The sequence below is a fragment of the Microcebus murinus genome, chromosome 6, assembly GCF_040939455.1.
Source record: "Microcebus murinus isolate Inina chromosome 6, M.murinus_Inina_mat1.0, whole genome shotgun sequence".
In the NCBI taxonomy this organism is placed as follows: Eukaryota; Metazoa; Chordata; class Mammalia; order Primates; family Cheirogaleidae; genus Microcebus; species Microcebus murinus.
The window spans coordinates 104557320-104575000 of record NC_134109.1 but is presented as its reverse complement, the minus strand read 5'-3'; the positions used below and the strand labels follow the sequence as shown (position 1 = coordinate 104575000).

At 36.1% G+C, this 17681-nt stretch overlaps 1 protein-coding gene across 1 annotated transcript in view; it reads right to left on the bottom strand.

The window, feature by feature from the left end:
- Positions 1-17392, bottom strand: part of GLCE (glucuronic acid epimerase) — a 117466-nt gene extending 100074 nt beyond the window's left edge. Inside the window, exon 1 of the mRNA XM_012768346.2 lies at positions 17194-17392. The gene's annotated coding sequence lies outside the window, so the exon portion shown is untranslated. The remainder of the gene's footprint in view (positions 1-17193) is intronic.
- Positions 17393-17681: the final 289 nt, after the last annotated feature.

Here is a 17681-nt window from a genome sequence, read left to right as displayed (position 1 = left end):
TGCTTGTGCATAGAAACAAAGTCAACATGTTAGTTCCCTTTTCCCTTCAATGTGTATATATAGTATCTCCTATATATTAATAAAAGAAAAAGATATGGTAAGACTGGTCTTTTTATTTAGAAAAGAGTATTACTCCAAATCCAACATAACAGATAACAATGACTAGCCCAAAACAAAAAGGTGAATGATATCCATTTAAGATGCATATATACCTTGTTTCATCAATAGTAATAAGATACAGAAACTACAGTTAATACTCTACAATTTAACATATTCAAATTCAACATGAACACTAACCTAAGACATGAATGAATATATATTAATAATATTAAGTAGTTTTTTAAAAGTCAAATTCCTTACTGTCATCTTAATTTCATTCAATTCCAAATATGAAGTTTTGTTCTTCATAGTTCTCAGCAATGAAATGTGACATCTCCATTGGTAACAACCACCAAACTCCACCCACATTTCAGTGTGAAACCTCAGAGTTCTTCAAAAGAATAATATTCCAAGAAAGGAAAAGAACAGAGTACATATGAGAAAACAGTCAATAACTGACATAAATAAATAAATGTATCTATCACATCCTGTAAGCTACATAAAGCCCTATAGTTGACAATCTACACTGCGGTTGGTATCTTTAAAAACAGGCTTAATAACAATAAAAAAAAAAGGGCAAAATCTGAAATTAAAAAATTCTGGACAATATTTGAAAACTAGCTACTAGGATACACTAACTAGCATCAAGCATTCAAATACCTATTCAATCATAAGCCTTCTTTCTTTTATTCATTAAGCATCTAATTTCAAAAAGCTGCACATATCCTTATCTTCTGTTATACCTTAGATACTCAGAATCTAAGTTAACCATTTTTTTAAACAGAATATCCTAGGTTATTTAAGTTTCTTCCTTTTAACTGTCTAGCCTTTAATTAGTATAATAATGAAAGCAATTTAAAATTGTGTGCTATTCTATATTTTTCAAATTTCTTTCATATTAGCTTATTTAACACCAATAAAAACAAGTTGGTGAGAAAGTAGATTGTTCTTTCCAGCTTGCAGAAAAGGAAAGTAGAAGGTCAGAGAGACAAAGCAATTTGCCCATGATCACACATAACTGAAAAGCAGTGCAACTAGAATTAATGAGAACCTTAATCATAACCCAGCCCTCTTTCTACTTTACCACAATGCTTCAGGCAATTTTTTACTATAAGAAAGGAGATACAGATCAAATCACTAAAGTCTCTATGTAAATGGTAGCTAAGTCAATTATCTGGAGGTGAAAGAGGTTAAAAATTATTGGTTATAAGGAGGTACAGATTCAAATTTGCCAATTATCTCCAATCACTACTCTAACATTTTTTCTCTTTTTTGAGAAAGGAATGCTTAATAATTGTTATATTACCCTACAAGATAGAAAGCTCTAAACATGGCAATGAAACCAATAAAATATGACTAAACATATTTTAAGTCATTAGAAAAATGTATCAGATAAGAACGAATAAAAAACCTCAGAGTACTAGAATCAACCAAGGCAGATACTGTAGCAGACATTATGATTGTCTTTTCCAATATCCATACTCTGACTGGCTGCAACTTGGAGAACTAACTTTAGCTCAAAGGTGGGTCTATCATCGCTGCCAGAAATAGATTCAGAAATGAGGAGGAATCATGCTAATGAGATATGAGAAGAGGTTTGCTGATGGCCTCTGGTTAAGTTTGTTCTTTCTGTTAGGAGGAAGCCAGACTTTTTTTTACTTATAAAACACATGGTTCCCTCCTGGTAAATACTGTACAACTACAAAGAGAATCTTGCCTTGATATAAAGCCAGCACTATGGATAGCAGCATGGAACAATGGAAAGAATCTGAATCTTTGGTGTCTTCATTAAGTTATTAACTAATCCTAAAGCCTACCCTTCATCTGAACTTGCAGTTATGTTAAACTAAATTTCTAATTATGTAAAGCTGTTTCAACTGGGCTTTCTGAGACCAACAGAAAGCTGAAACAGGCCTAGAACAGACATTGTACTAGGGTTACATAAGATGTCACTACTAGGGGGTACTGAATAAAGAGTAGACGAGACCTCTCTATACTAATTTTCCAACTCCTGTTAATTTATAATTACATACTACAAAATTAAAAGAAATTTTTAATACACTCTTGACCAAAAACAAAAAAACAAGCACTATTAAAATTTATACAACCAAACTCAACCAAAGTCTTACTGAGATCTCAGATTTCCAATCTCCTAGCCCCTATTTCCAGTCCCTCTTCAGAAGCAACTACTATTCCCTTTCTTGTGTATTCTTCCAGAAAAGTCTATGCATATTGAAGCAAAATGTGTGCATATGTATATGTATTTGCTCCCACACATATACAACTTACTTTTTTATGGTAATGTCAGCATACCATAAATACTGTTCTGCAAGTTTTTTTTTTTACCCAATAATGTCTTAGAGATGAGCTCATGCATAAGTGCTGCTTTTTTATTTCTTTTTATGGCTACGTGACATCTCATTGTGTGGTTATCATTTAACCAGACCTCTATTAAGAGTCATTTAGGTCTTCTGGCAATATAATTAATACTATAATGAGCCAAGATAAATTCTTTAAAATTGAATCAAAAAGTTTGAGCATTTATTATTTTAATAAGTAGTCAACTTATCCTCCAAAGAAAGTGCACATATTTACAATCCTACCTCACTACATAAGAGTTAGTGATTCTATACATCCTTGCCATTATTGTATATTATTGAACTTTTTAATCCCTGTCAATCTGGCAAGTGAAAAATGCTCTCTTATTGTTTAATTTGCATTTTTATAACAATAAAAATTAACTTTCATAGAGCACTTACTGTGTGCCAGGTATTGTTCTGAGAACTACACATAAATTAACTCATCTAATTCTCATAACAATCCCTTGAGATAGGCATTATTGCTATTTTATCCCCATTTTACTGACAAGAAAGGTTAAGTAACTTAATCACACTGTAAATGAGAGAACATGCAAAGCCAAGCAGTTTGGCTCTAGAAGTCTAATTTTACAAAATATACGAAGTTTTTTGTCAGTTTTCCAGAAATCTTTTCTTATGTTTAAAGCCATTTGTATTTCTTTTGGTATGAGCTGCCTGTTTTTGTCCTCTCCCCATTTTTCTGTTGAGGTTTTGGTCTTACTCCTACTGATATATAAGATCTCTTTGTGTATTAAGAAAATATCCCTTTATAATACATATTACACCCAAAAAAGTTAAAACATATACCTATCATGTGATCCAGCTATTCCACTCCAGAGAAAACATGTCCATACAAATATTTATACACTAATGTTCATAGCAGCTTTATTTGTAAATAAAACTGTAAATAACCAGTATTCATCAGCAAATGAATGATACACAAATTTTAGTATATCCATATAATGGAGTATTACTACTTAAAGGAATGAATTATTGATACATGCAACAAAGGAGAAACTCAAAAAAGAAAAGAAAACAGCACATACTGTATAATTTTTTTGAAATAGGGTCTTGCTCTGTTGCCTGGGCTAGAGTGCAATAGCATCATCATAGTTCACTGCAAGCTCAAACTCCTGGGCTCAGGCAATCCTGCCTCAGCCTTCTGAACAAGGACTATAGTAGTTGGGACTACAGGCGCACGCCACCACACCAGGTTAATTTTTTTAATTTTTTTTGTAGAGATGGGGGTCTCACTATTGCCAGGCTGGTCTCAAACTCCTGGCCTCAACCTACTCTCCCATGTTGGCCTCCCAAAGTGCTAGGATTACAGGTGTGAGCCACCACATCCAGTCTTGTATAATTCTTTTTATATAAAACTCTAGAAAATGCAAAACAATCCACAGTTACAGAAAGTAGATCAATGATTACTTTGAGACAACAGGGTATGGGTGTGTAGAGGGGCATGAAGGAAAGATTACAAACGGGCATGAAGAAACTTCTGGGGATGGTTATGTTCACTATCTTGAATGTGGTGATGGTTTCACAGGTATATACCTATGCCAAAACCGATTAAATTGTATACTTTAAATATCCACAGTTTACTATATGCCAATGATACCTCAGTGAAACTGTTAAAAAGGTGAACTCATAACATAGTATACTATTGTTTTAGAAATTATCAATAAAGGGTGGTATCTCCTGTTTTATCTCATTTATATTTATCATAAAGAACACAAACAAATGTGAAAATTGTTACTAATTCAGTTCTGAAACAAACATTTTCCACTTCTCCTTTTCCAAAGTTAAAGTTCAATTTGGCAGAGTATATCCTGATTCTAAGCTGAGCCTCTAGAACCAACCAAAACAACCTTCCAGTTGTGGCAGACACCATAAACACAAAACAAAATAGAGAAATAAATTTAATGCAGAGACTGAGAGACCACAATGAGCATCCATTACTCAATTTTCAAATTCCTGAGTACCTCAAAATGGCATCAGTCATTTATTCATTTATTCTACTATGGTATCTCTGGAATCTGCTATGTACTAGACACTGTGAAATGTTAGGAATAAAATAGTAAGCAATAGGATCCCATGATACAAATACAAATATAATCACATCCCATGCCAAATAAAAGTGGCTTTGAATTATCCAGTCTTCATTAGTATAATTATTTGAGAGAAGTAGCATTAGTATGTAAGGGACGTTTAGCTTCTAAAAATAAGCAAGTGAGCACAGTATTACATGACTTAATACAATGTTAGTTTTCCCAGCCAGTATATTCACCTCCCTAGTTGTCTTTTGATGTTTTCCTATTTAAGGGTTCTAAAGTTATGCTCGGTAAATTCACACATTTCCTTAATGTCTTCAGAATTTTTTTTTTTAATTTAAGTAACATGATAACTGGAAAATAGCAATTTACATTGCAGAGAGGCCCCCAGATGAAGAAGAAGTGAAAGCCCACCATAACAGAATGTCATTAGCTTCGCTGAAGAAGGCAAACAGATCTCTGATATGGACCCATTCTTCCCCTAAGTGAAAGTCAATCAAAACAAAATACGACAATGCTGGCTTGATTTTAAAACATGCTAAGTCTGGAACACTCACCGGTTTTGCATGGAGAATATAGAAAATGAAGCTGATAACTATAAACCAATTTCATCTATGGCTCAATCAGATGTCACAGACATACTTCTCAAATAAATATTTTTTAATTAAACTTTTTTGGGTTCGTATTAGTACGACAAAGTAAAAAGTATACCACTAGTACAGTAAATACATTTATTGGAATGTATCTCCTGATTTTTCTTTATTTCATATGGTATTTTAAAATTATCTGCCACTTTTGAAGGCTAATGATAAGGAAATTGGCATATGCTTAGGAAAACAACTAAAGAGAAATTCCAAAATTTGGGAGATGGTGGTATTAAGAATGTCAGGATGAGGGAAGATTTTTTTTCTCATTTGTTAATTTTAAGTGGCTATATTACTATTATCTGTAGACTTTATAATACATTAGATGAAGACAAATAATAAAGATCATACTGAAGATAAAAGTAGAAATTAAACATATGGAAATTCTGCATAAGCTTTTTCTTATGCTGTTAAGTGTTTTTATATTAGTTGAAATTCAACCACCAAGTCTCTAAATTTGAACTTCATTAAATAGTTTTCAAGCTCCATGAAGGCATCCTCAGGGGGCTTATAATCTTGATTAAAAAAAAACTTACATATTATAAAGCAATTAGTAAGCAATTCAAAACAGCACATCATATGGTACTAATAAAATACCAAAGTGTTAGAAAAGAAAGAAAAGTACCAGTGTTGGATAGAGGAACCTAAGATGACTTTTAATAATGTATCTGGGGTAAAGTCCTGAAGATTAGGCCTTAGATAGGCTTAAAAGAAGGAGTACTCTTAGTATTTAAAAACATGAAGATCACGAAGCCCAAAACAAACTCCTGGTATGTTGAAGGAACAGACAGTGAATAAAATAGGTTATTGTTTCATTTTTAATTTAAACAACTAAATCATGTAGAAGCTATTAATCTTTGGTTTCAGTTTTTGGCACTAACATTTTTTGATATACAAAAGAGAAAAATCATAAGTATTTGAATTTAATGATACTTAATGCTATCATATTTAAAAGCAGCTTCACACAGTCTGTGAAATTTCTAGAACAAGACTAAAATCTTGTTTCCTTTCGAGTTGTAAATAAACTTTTAAAAAACCATCTAGTTAAATTATTTCACATTCTAATTTAAGAGCTTGATAGTCAAAAAAGTAGTTTTCCTTACTAACATACGATACTATATGAAGCCATAAGGTGTTAAGAATAAGTGAGAAGAAGAATAAGTGAGGAAGAAGAAGAAGAAGAAGAATAAGTGAGGAAGAAGAAGAAGAAGAAGAAGTGAGGAAGAGGAAGAAGAAGAAGAAGAAGAAGTGAGGAAGAGGAAGAAGAAGAAGAAGAAGAAGTGAGGAAGAGGAAGAGGAAGAATAAGTGAGGAAGAGGAAGAATAAGTGAGGAAGAGGAAGAATAAGAGAGGAAGAGGAAGAATAAGTGAGGAAGAGAAAGAATAAGTGAGGAAGAGGAAGAGGAAGATCTTCATTATGAACCAATGTTTGCCTAATTCATTGTTCTTAGTTCCATCCTCTGGGAATGCAAAAGATATGCTTTATCCTTCTTCTACATGCCATCCCTTCAAGTGTTTCACAGAATGACATATTTGAGTCAGGAAGTACATTAAAGATTTCCAATTACCCAATGTGAAAAGCTTTACCATATACCCTACTAAAGTCTTCTTTCTTTCAAGCTGAACAACCTCAAATGTTTCAATTACTTTGCAAGTATCTGTTTCAAGACACTGCTTCATTCTGATTACTATCCTCTGAATATATTGTTTATCAATGTCCTCCTTAAAATGTAGCAAACAAAACTGAAAACACCAAGCAAGATGCAGAGTAGAAAAGGATAATCAACAGTGTTTTGGACAACCTGCTTCAAAATAATATAGCTTAAATAGGTGTAAACTTTTGGGACAGTTATAATAAACCACTGACTCATCAACTTCAGACAAGTAAGGAGACACACCCAGGCACACACCTCTGCATACAACAAACAAAACACCTACTACTGTTAGGCATCCAAGATTCCCACCTTGCATCTGTGCAGACTTTTACAAAATATTCCATTATAGGCCTTTCTTTGTCCCCATCAAATATCTACACACCAAATATAAACTTTTAATAAGACTTTTAATAATACTTTTAACAGACTGTCATCCTAATTATTAAAAATAAGGGGTACGGGTCTTGATTCTGTACATGTAAAAAGCACTCCCTTAGAATTTGGAGAGTAACTAATAAAAATCTTAAATAGGACATGGGGGAAATCAGCATTTTGAGGCATACCACTAAGAACGTACTGCAGTTTAACATCAGCCCATTCATCAGTAAGCTCTGGATATGGCCTTTTAATCAATTACAAATCTACCTACCTATGTAATTATTCAGACCATATTCCTCTATCTTGTACAAAGACATCATAAGAGGCTGTCAAATGCTATATGTATAAGCTTGAGGGTCCCTTTCCTGATCTGTAAAACAAGAACTAATGAGACAACCTATGTAGAAGCATTTAACCCAGTGTACAGCACATTATTAAAAATCCAATAAATATAGCTATAATTCTATATATACTATGGCCAGAATACCTCCTGATGTACCTACTAGTTTACTTACCCTATAAGAAGTAAGGCTAGGTATCATGACTTGTTCTTTGTAAATCCATGCTGGCTCCCAGTGATCAATGTCTTCTTTTATAAGTACGAACAATACATGTGTTCAACAATCTGTTTGCGAATTTGTTCAAGGAATGATACCAAGTTCACCAGTCTATTATTATTATTATCTGCAACCATTATTTATTCTCTAATACTGTATACACTTCAGCAGCTAAAATACTCTTTTACACATAGTAGGTATTCAAAAAAAGATTTGCTGAATTCTTTTTTAAAAATCAGGATGGACAGGCACAGTGGCACACACTTATAGTACCAGCTACTCCAGAGGCTAAGGCAGAAGGATTGCTTGAGCCTAGGAGTTGGAGGTTGTAGTGAGCTGGACTGTGCCACTGCACTCTAGCCAGGGCAATAAAGTGAGGCACTGTCTCAAAAAAATAAATAAATAAAAAGATCAATTTCTTAGTTTTGATAAACATAACAGGATTATATAAAATGTTAACATTAGGGGAAGCTGAGTGAAGGGTAAACATTATATAAAAATTCTCTATACTATCTTTGCAATTCTCCTATAAAGATATAACTGTTTCAAAATTAAACATTTTTAAAAAAATCAAGATGATCTCTTCCTATCTCTGACAAATTCTTAAAATTCACCAAATATTACTAACTACTAATAGGTACAAATTCTTTCAGCAGCCCCAATAGCCTTATAATTTATTTCTAATAGGATATACAAATTCCAATAAATAGGAACTCTTATAATACCCTTACTTCTGGGCCACACAATTATTTAGTAAACAATAGTCATCCTAAAATTTTATTTCTGAAAGTAAGAGCCTTAAAAAAAAAATCTATTCCCAAAGCAAATATCTTTTCCCTAAACCATTAAAACTCTGCGGAATCCAATTAAAACCTCTGAGTGTTACTGCTCAAATTACCATATGTAACATTCAAATCAAGCTCAAAAAGATCTTTCCGAGATCAGATGATATTGGGCACATTCAGGATGGTATGGCCACAGACTCAAAAAGAACTCCAATATGAGACAAATGACTACTATACTATTGGCATGAAAATCTTTTTAAAAATATGTTTATATCAAGGTTGATAGGTTTTTTAACTAGGTAAATAAAAGTTTAGGAAAATAAAGAATTTTATTTATAATTATTCAAGCTCAAACTTTCACTGTTAAGCAACAAAGTCATAAAAGTTCTGCTAAAACTTTAATGTCAAGGAAATAAATCCTAAAATGCCTAAGAATAAAGCATCTTTCCCCTAAATGTTTTCCTAAATACCTCCAAATAGCTTTTGTAGTTAAAGAGTTTCTTCCAGGTATCAACTGTCTAATTTTTAAAAACCTGGCTTTCCATTTTGGAATAGTACTATAGAATCAGTACTATAATATAAACAGAAGTTCTATATTGTCAAAGAACCAATCCAACAATAAAAAGAGCTAAGGCCACTTGTCTTATAGAAAATTACTGCCAAATGCTGCCAGACCCTGTTTTTCTTCCTTCTGGGCCAGTAGCCAGATACTAATCATTTTTAGACCCTTTCTAATTTTTAGTACACAATTCCACATCTAAGCCAGGCAATATTTTAATGAATGGTCTCCATAATTCATCTAATGTTTGGCAAATATATACACACAGCACACACACATATATTCTATTTAAACACGTTTCTATATACACATGATCTATAATATCTTTAGAAGTATATATAAGAAACTAAAAACCAAGCATGGTGGTGCATACCTGTAGTTCCAACTACATGGGAGGCTGAAGCAGGAGGATTACCTGAGCTCAGGAGTTGGAGGCTGCAGTGAACTATGATAGTGCCACTGCACTGCAGCCTGGGCAATAGAGAGAGATCCCATATCTTTGGCTAGGGGGGAGGGATGTGCAAAAGAAAAGAAACTGATAACAGTGGTTGCCTCTAGAACAACTGCTTAGGTCTTTAAATTGTGTATGTTTTTGTATGTAATAACTATTCAAAATTTATCTATTAAAAGGAAAAACTGTAATAATATAACATTAATTCTAGTTAAATCATCTTTTACCTTACAAGGTAGTACCTGAGGGATCCTTTAAAAAATCTTGAAATATAAATATTTTAACATCAAATTGTTTTAAAAGAATTTACAATGTTCAAATTCACTTATAATCAAAGAAATATAAATTAAAAATCTTTTGCTTATCAAGTTAGAAAAGGTTTTTAAATCTAATATTCAATATTAACATTAACATTAAATTGGCATCTTTCTAAAAAGCATTATAGTAATATCTAATTCTTTTAAGGTCTTAAAGGTCCTTTGACTGAACATTTTTATCCTTATCCTAAAAAAAAAATTAAGTATGGAAAAAGATTATGCACAAAGATTTTCATCAATGTTCTTAGCAGAGAAAAAAAACCTGTTATTGACTATTTTAATAAGTTTGAGATAATCTCACAGTAAAAGATTAGTTAATAATTCATCTTCAATCATTTAATGATCATCTAGCATGTGCAAAGAATGATGTGGAATTAAGAATTATGTATATATGTATATATATGGAGATATGTTATTATATATTTAAGTGATGTTAACCCTTAATTATTTAGCCAAGAAATGGATTTTTATGCCCACCAAAACACACGTACAAAATTGGTCATAGCAGCTTTGTTTCCAAGAACTAAAAACTGGAAGCAGCCCAAATATCAACAGTAAAACAGATAAATACATATTAATATTTATACAATAAAATAGTACACAGCAATGAAAAGGAATAAACTACTAACTCAAAAAACATGGCTTAATCTCACAGATGCAATAATGTTAAACAGAGGAGATCAGACATAAAAGAATGATTTGATTCCATTCATATGATGTTCATGAAAAAGCACGACTCTATAGTGATAGTGGTCAGAAAAGTGGTCACCTTTAAGAGAGAGCATGAAGGAGGCTTCTAAGGTCCTGGAAATGGTCTATATCTTGATCTGGTTGGTGGTTACATGTTTATATATGTAAAAATCCATTGAGCTGTATGTACACTTACGATTTGTGTACTTTACTGTTTTTTTTTTATTTTTTTTTTACATATTTTAACAGCCCTATCAAATTAAAAAAAAAAAAAAGAAACACAGAAGGGAAAGTTCTTCCTCTATGCTTGCCAGAAAGAAAGAACAGAATAAGAAGGTTAGATCAAATGTTCTTTAAGTTCCTGCTTTAAAGTGCCCTTGTCTTATTCACTTATTCAACAAAAATTTGAGCACTTCCTTTGTAGAAGGTACTAAAATGGGTAAAAATCCCTGTCCTTGTGAGTCTTACATTTTAGTAGGGGTAGAAAGATAATAAAAACATAGAAAATGTTGGAAAGCACAAACAAAAAAGAAACAAAGTAGGCAAGAGTAATCAAAGAGTATGTGTGGAAGGGATATTGTATTTTTAAACAAAGTTATCAGTAAAGGCCTCATGGAAGGGATGATATTTTGATTAAGACTTGAAGGAAGTAAGGGAAGGAAACATTGATATTTGAAAGAACATGTTCCAGGCTTTATGAAACACTGAGGAGTGAGGCTAAAGGGAAGTGAGCAAGAGTGAGATTAACTAAAATTGATATTTAAAAAAAAAAAAAAAAGCTAGAGGTTCTTTCCCCAAGTCTTCTCCTCCTTCCATACCACTCCAACTCTTCATTTAAAGACTTACTTAAGTCAAATCTTTTCTAAATAGAAACTTCTGTAACCACTAGCCCAGCCTACATTTACCTTCTTCTAAACTGCTAGAGCTGTATTACTCATGGCATCTTTATATACTACATTGCAATTAAATATATACTGCCTCCCACTAACAAATAGACCAAACCTCTTCAGGGCAGTGACTGGATATCATCCATTTTTGTATTCCTATTAGTAGGCCCATGGTTTTTCACTTAAACAATTACTGGTGAGGCCAATGTTAATAACAACTCAGCAGGGATAAAATCAGTAAACTATGAACAGACTTTTATAAAGGAAAAAGAGGAAGGAATGAAACCAAGATTAGAGAATCACATGAACAAAGGCACTGAGGTGTCTCCACATGTCATGATCCAAACAAAGTCAGGATTTTCTCTGAGCCATGTCCTTAAGACTTTCAGATCCTCAACATTACTTCTCAAGGATTTTTTCCCCCCAAGGGGGAAAAAAATCAAGCATCTGGCAGTCCTTTCAAATAATAGTTTCACAACACCAATGTTCACAACCAGCTTAAAGAAAATCTTACAGACCAACCAGCTATGTGATCTTGAGCAGCCATTTAACTCTTGAATATGTGTTTCCTCATATGCTAAAATGAAGGAGTTGGATTAAATGGCTCTAAATCCAATCAATCTCAAATTCTCTACTTTAGCTTTTTTGGAAGAACTGAATGAATAAACCTTACAACCTACTTATTCAATTTATAAAATGAATAAAGTATTTGTTAATAATTTTAAACAACAAATAAGCAGTCATATTCAGAAAGCAGTGTAATATTATGAAAAAGCACAATACCTGGAGCCAATCAGACCTAGATGTACTCATATTCTGTTCCTTAGTAGGTAATGACCCTGAGCAAGTTATAAATCTTCAACATTTGTTTTGAAAATTAAAGGCACTGTATGTAAAGCAATTATTAAGCCAATATAAAAACCTGCACACATGAGCAACTATTATTTTCAAAGTAAAAAGCAGCCAAGGTTAAATATCTACCAAATCGCTTATGTCCAAGATTTGAAATACCCAAACTAGTTAATATTTCTCCTAGCAATTTTAGAAGTAGAGATTAATGGCTGCCTCAAGATTCTACAAATCTTTTCTGCAAATTTAACAAAATAACCTTTATCTTCTATAGTGCTAGGAGTCACTTCCTTAATACGAATCTAAAAACTACGGTTCTAATATCAGTTTGTGACATAGGGGTAAGAGAATAAGATATTTTAGAGACCCTCAAAATTTAGGAAAATAGGACAAGACTGAGATTTGAGTTTAACTCATTTCAGACATTATGAACACTTAATCTTGGTATTGAGAGTTCAAACATGTTGTGAGAGCCAACTATGTGTAAACAAGCAAAAGGGATTCAAAAGATAACAGGACAAATATAAACCTGCTTTTGAGTCCAGGAGGAAAGAGAGACATAATTACAGCACACTAACGAATAAAGTGAATGAATGGACAAGATACAGTGAGTGAACCACCCAGTGGCATGTGAAGAGGGAGGATCAGAAGACACAGAACACTTAAAAAGCAGAAAGTGCTTAAGTTTTATCTCGAAGAAACAGTAGGCTTTGCCACCAAGACAAGAGAAGGAAAGGTATTCTAATTTGTGGAGAGAACATATGTGAAGGCTCTAAGTTAGGAAACAGCATGGCTCATTCAGTAAACTGCTCTGCTCCTATTAGTACAATTGGAGCTTGAGATTTATAGTGAGGAAATGCAGAAGATGAGCCAAATGATGAAAAGCCTCATAATGATAAAGAGTTGGGACCAATAAAGCATAGGTTTTAAGAAAGAAGCAATGAACAGATTTGCATTATAGAAAAATTACCTTAGAGGTAGTGTAAAGATGAATTAAAGGGGGTCAAGTCTGCAGGCAAACACTAGTGACCTCACTCTACATCCAGAGTTAAACAAAGACATGACATTATCATATACTATTCTACGACAGAACCAGGGATCAGAAATAAGAATAATAATGCTTTAATAGATAAAGCTAAATTATCCAAAGGAAATCATTTACTTTCATGAATGTATATTCTGAAATTAAATAATTCCCACATATCTTTAAAAAAGAAGAGGCTTCTAAAATTAGATATGATATATAAAAATTAAACGGAACTGGTTGTATCCTGAGAACTAGCTACTCTTATGGTATCTCTCTCTTTTTGTACATATAATACTGCAGATCTGCAACATAAGAACCAATGCAGTATAATCCTTGGAATTGAAGTTTACATTAATTATTAGCAGGGCTACTCTTGATATGTACATAAAGAGACAGATACATTTAATAGAGATATATGAAAACTGAGGCCTGAGAGATGAAGAAATTATCTAAGGTCACACCATTGGCAGCCCAGTGAAGATTGGAATTCATGTCTTATGATTTCCTTTCTAGAAATTGTTTTAGTATATCACATTTATGATTCTAGAATTCCAAATGATAATTCAAAAGACACTTTGGTACTGTTATTTTCGGCAGTGTATTAATGAAACCATAAAACTGTCTTTATGGTTCACATGCCTCACAAGAAAAACATATCTAGTATATGTGTATATGTTTGACAAAAAGAAATCTCTTCCTGAAATTTGTCTCACAATAGGAACACCTACTCCCCTGCCACAAAAGCACACCATATTTTTCTTTAGAAATCTAAAAACTTCCTTTCTCAAACTCAAGAAACAATTAAATTTGAAAAAAGTAAGATCTAAGATTAATTTATCTTTATATAATAAAATATCCAACAACCTTAACATGTTTTAACATTTTTCCTAGGTCTATGTCTTTCCTAGGTCTATTTCTTTTCTATGTCTTTTCCTAGGTCTATGTCTTTTGCTGTGCTACCCACTCTACCTTGCCCCCCTATAATTTTAGGATATTTTAAGTATATTTTTCCTTCATTAGTACACACAGGTGGAAGTGGCAACATTGACAAAAGCCTTATAAATACAGTACATTTCACTAATTTGTATAGTAACCAAAATTCTTTAATTTTTAGACTTCTCTAATTTGCATTTAAGTAATGCCTGCTCATTGAAATAGATTAAAGTAATATAAAAGTATAAAAATAAACAGCTCTCTTCCATTCTCTGCAGTTCCCTCCTGAAGAATTCTCCAAACATGGGTAAGTTTGTGATGTGTACCCTTACAGACTTTTTAATGCTTACATAACACAAGCATCTGCAAAGAGTCTATATATATTTAATGCCTAAACTCTACCGACCATAACTTAATGTTTCTTTAATAATTAAGAAGGCAGATCACTATCTTGCTTGGTTTCTGGTTATCACAACCCAAATCAATTATATTTCATTCAGGGTTTATAAAATAAAAGAGAGAGCTGAATCCCAAGTATCCCATGTATTGCTTCCTTAGCAATATCACAATTTTTTAATGTATTCATTTGTTGCCTTCCTTTCCCTCTTGATTTAGAGAATCACATGACAGCTGGAATCACGGTACCACTAGAGCTGTGACATCCAGCAGATAATCAAATATTTGTTGACTAATCAGTCTATGCTTACTTAGAAATCGCAAAACCTTTTTTTTTAAAAGTTTCTGAAACCTGCTTAATTTATCATTTGTCTTTCTCTCAAAAATAGGGGGAGGCTGGGTGTGGTGGCTCACGCCTGTACTCCTAGCACTCTGGGAGACTGAGATGGGCGGATCATTTGAGCTCAGGAGTTCAAAACTAGCCTGAGCAAGAGTGAGACTCCGTCTCTACTAAAAAAAATAGAAAGAAATTAGCCTGACAACTGAAAAAAAAAGAATACATACATATGTGTGTATGTGTTGTGTGTGTGTGTGTGTGCCAGGCATGGTGGCACATGCCTGTGGTTCCAGCTACTTGGGAGGCTGAGACAGGAGGATCGCTTGAGCCCAGGAGTTTGAGGTTGCTGTGAGCTAGGCTCATGGCACTCTAGCCCAGGTTAACAGAGCAAGACTCTGTCTCAAAAAAATAAAATAAAATAAAATAAAATAAAATAAAATAAAATAAAATAGGGGGAAAAAAGATCTGCTTAGGGTTTTTTGGTCTGTCATTGGAACCAAATATCTGCTCAGCAACAAATTTGTCTGTCAACTCCAATTTATAGATTTACAGAAACACTGTGAGTACAGGGCCCATTGCCTGTAGACTTCATTTACAGGCCTCTGTGATAGAGTGAGTAGCTATCTAACCAAAAGAACTGTCAGGCGAAAGCACAGGCTTTCTCACCTATACATTTATTTTTAAACGACATACACATACATACAGGTAATTGTATTTAAATTCCACCTAAGTCTGGACTAGTTACCAAGAACTCTGCAAAAGATCCAACGCTAAGGACACCTGTACAGTACAATGAAACTGTTAAGCAGCAATCTCTAAAAGAGCTCTGTTAGCCATCCTTACAGGCTGCAAATGCTTTTGCAGAGCTCTAGCTTTTGGACTTCAAATTCCAATGTTTTTTGGTGGCTGGACTTGAAATTATCTCTCTTCAACAACGCTTTTGAAAGGACAGGGAGAAGGCAGGACACACTTCACAGCACGACTTGACTCTGCTTTATACTCAGGCAAGACTTCAGAACAGATCTAATAATGTAGGATCAGCAAAGCAGACCACCTAGAAAAGGAAGCCAAAACCACCCGGCCTTCCCCACCCTCAACAGCTTCCAGTTGCTCAGGAGCTGTATCCACGCTCAATCTGCGGGGCCTCGCCTCCACAAGAATTTACAGACATACGCCCGCCTAAGGTGCTGCCACCTCGCTAGCTCCCAGAGCTCCAGCGAGACCAGCGCGCCCCCACAGGGATCCGGGGCAGAGAAAAGAAAACTGCAGAACAAACGCACTATTTCTCCAACTAGGCAACAACACCGATCAATCCTCCAACTAAGCATTGAGTAAATCTCATTTAGAGAGAAAGAGACCCGACCAAAAACGTTCCAGGATGCAGACCAGCCAGACTGTCTAACGGGCTGGCTCCTGATGCTACTAAAGTCCCCTCCGGCCCCCAACAGACCCAGTACCAGCTGAGCCGCGCCCACTCGGAGAAATCACCCGGGACCCACTAAGTCGCCCCGTCGCCCCCAAAAGACTGCAGACCATGCCAAGTGACCGCCCCTCTCTGGGCAAAGCAGAAAGCCCAGTACAGACGCTGGTCGCCTTGGCCCCTTCCGCCCCCAACAACCCAGGAAGGCGGCCCCAGCCCCTGCAGAACAGACACACCGCCCTCTGTCTCGGAGACCCCGCTAAACAGAACCCTGATACCCTGCCGCTTCTTCCCAGCAACGCGAAACAGACGCCCACGCCTGCTCAAAGGACCCCCCAAACCCTAACGACCTGCCCCCGGAGACCCAGGACCTTGCTGAACTGCATCTTCTGACCCCAAAGGGTCCGAGACCCCGATAAACAGACCCCATATCCCGGAACCCCAGTGCACCACCTCAAAGAACCCCAAGACTCTGATAAATCTCCCTCGACTCCAAAGACCTGGGATCCTCTATGCCGCCACCCACCGCCATCCCAAGCCGGAAGAGCCCCCGACCCCCAATATATTGCCCCCTCACCTCGGGAGCTCTGGAACCCGCCACACCGCCCCTCGGCGCCCGCACCAGATCCCACGGCACCGCCGCCTCGCCCCTCGCACTCCCGAACCCCGCCAAGCCTCGCGCCCTCCAGGCAGCGCCGCGCAGCCCCGGAGCCGCCCCCGTCAGGAGCCCGCCTGCCCCGGCGGCTCCGCGTCCCGGCTCCGCCGCCGCTCCTCAGCGGAGACGCGCTCCGAGCCTTCTTACCTGAGCAGGGTCGGAGGGCGAGCGGACCCGGGAGCCCTGAGGACGAGAAGGAGACGGCGCAGAAGGGGCGACTCAGGCCTGCGGTGCCGCAGCTCCTGCCTCTCGGCGAGGAAGCGCTTGTGTGAGGAAAGCTCTCCCGCTCCGCGCGCAGCCTGGAGACCGAGCACCACAGTGCCCGCCGCTCTTCCCGCGAGATCGCAGCCACGGCGAGGGGCGGGGCCACGGCGGGGGGCGGGGCGGGGGCTCCTCGAGTGACAGCCCTGGCAGCCTGGCGGCGGCGGCGCAGTAGGCGGAACTCGGCGTCTACTACGACCAATTGTAAGAGGGAAAAGGTGATTCGCCCCGCCCCTCTCCCGCCCCTCATCAATAAACTACGGTCAAAGGCAGTGGTGACCTGAAGTAGTTGGGGGCCGTGGGCTTTCAGGGCAAAGTAGCTTGGGTGTCGCGGCTTGGCTTTGTGTCTGGTTCTGCTAGGCCGCCGTAGCTAC